Here is a 2,313-nt window from a genome sequence, read left to right as displayed (position 1 = left end):
GGACATCGTGAATGTTGCAGGCAAATGGATGGAACTAGAATATAGCATCCCGAGTGAGGTTGCCCAGACCCAAGAGGACATGCATGGTATGAACTCACAGATAAGTAGATACAAGCCAAAAAGTACAGAATATCCAGGATACACCCTACAGACCCAAAGAAGTTAAATAAGAAAGAAGGGTCAAGTAAGGATGCTTGAATCACACTTAGAAGGGGAACAAAATAATCATGAGAGGCAGAGGGAGGGAGGGGCCTGAGTGAGTGAGGGGAGGTGGAAGGAGAGGGAAATAAGGGGCAGGATCAAGTATGGGGAGAGATAGGAGAGAGGCCCAGAGGGCCAGGAGAAAGAATGGACATATGCAACCGCCAGGGGTGGGGAATGAGGGGAATCTCTACAAAGTCCCAGAGAACTGGGATGTGAGAGGTTTCCAGGAGTCAATGCAGTGAAAACTTCTGGATTTCAGAAGCCCCAAAAGTAAAAACAAAAATAGACAAATAGAGCTACATAAAACTAAAAGGTTTCTGGACCCAAAGGGACTAATCAATAGAGCAAAGAAACTGTACAGGGTAGGGACAGAGAGCTGTTACCCAAAATGTAAAAGGAGCTAAAAACTTAACAACAGAAACAATAGACAAACAGGAAAGTAGCTGAGCAGGGGATGATGACATTAGCAGACACTGCACAAATGGAGGCAGGCAAATGACCAATAAAAAGGAGGTATGCAAATGACCAATAAAAAGGAGGTATGCAAATGATCAATAACTACATGAGAAAACACTCAACAGCACCAGTCATCAGGGGAATTCAAATTCAGACCACAAATAGATATAACCTAAGTTTAGTAAAAATGAGCTGTTAGAGCAGAGTCAGGAGGGACAGCAGAGGTCTGTAATCCCAAGGTTTGAGAGGCCGAGGCAGGTGGATTGGATGATACATAGTAGCCTGGGAAGATACATAGACAAAACAAACAAATAACTGGAGGTGAGGGTGTGGGGGAGGGGAACATTCGCATATTATGGGTGGGCAGGAAAGTTTACTCCAACCATATGGACATTCCTTTAAAAACTAGAGCTAGAACTACCACATGATCCAGTCATCTCACCACTGGCCATGTTAGCCAGAGGAGCCAAAATCAGCATGTTAAATGTGAATTCCACATGCCCCTGCTTATAGCAGAACTAGCCCTATAAGGCCAGATACAGAGTCAGCCTAAATGTCTGTCAATAGTTGAGTGGAATTTTTAAATGTAGTATAATACATGTTAGCCGTAAAATGATTAAAATCCTGTCCATTATGATGATCTTGAAGCTGGAGATCTTTATGCTGAATTTAATATTCATGAATTTAATATCCATGGTCTCACTGTGTTTGGACTCTCTGTAGGAAAGCTGATCTCACCAAAAGTAGAACGTGAGTCCCCAGGCTGTGGTGGGAGCAAGAGAGGCACAGGGGGAAAGGTTGGTAAAGAACAGGAGGAGACATTCTGGTGGCCATTGCTAACATCAATGAACCTTATGAGTTAGAATAAAGAAGAGAATTTTCACACCTCACCATCAAGAAATAATGTTTGAGGTGGTAGACATGCTAGTTATTCTGAGTTGATCATGGCACTATACACACCCATATCAAAACATCACACTATGCCTAATAAACATGTACAGTATTCAATGCCAAGATGCCAATTTAAAGCCAAGTCAAAGTAAAGCAAATAACACGTTAATGAGTTGGAAGTTTTGGTTGTAGGCTGTGCCTTCAAGGAATACAAGGCACCAACCCAGCTGTCTTTGGGGATCCAATTCAGCTACCATTTGCCCACTACTTAAACCCGCTGTCTGCCGTGTTACCCCTGAGAACTCCATGCCTGCTAACTGCTCTCTGACACTGAGAACAGTGTGGAAATCATAAGGAAGAAACATGCATGACAAATGTGCCTGGGACTGCGTGATCGGAGACATTTCGATTAAAGATGTAATGATGAGGATCTTGAATTATTTGTTGATTTCTAGTTTCTGCTTTCAAGGGATCGGGCAAGCCTGAGCAAACTCTGACTCATTTGTATAACTGAGATAACTCCTGTAAGCATGATTCCATTTATTTACAAACATTTCTAGAAAGGAAAAGAACTACCAGGTATGGACTTAGATGGTTGTGGAAAGGTTTCCTGAGGTCAGAGCTGTTTGCTGTCAGAGCAGATGAACTGAATCACTCTTTCCATCTGCAGCCTGCAAAGACCAGGTAAACATGGTTCCAACCAGAATTCTCCTGGCTGCGTCCTGGAGCTGCTCATTCCCCTCTCCCTTCCCTCTGCATGTT

This window comes from Mus caroli, chromosome 15, assembly GCF_900094665.2.
Source record: "Mus caroli chromosome 15, CAROLI_EIJ_v1.1, whole genome shotgun sequence".
Taxonomy (NCBI): Eukaryota; Metazoa; Chordata; class Mammalia; order Rodentia; family Muridae; genus Mus; species Mus caroli.
The sequence above is the reverse complement of the archived record's forward strand: the minus strand, read 5'-3'. Positions refer to the sequence as shown.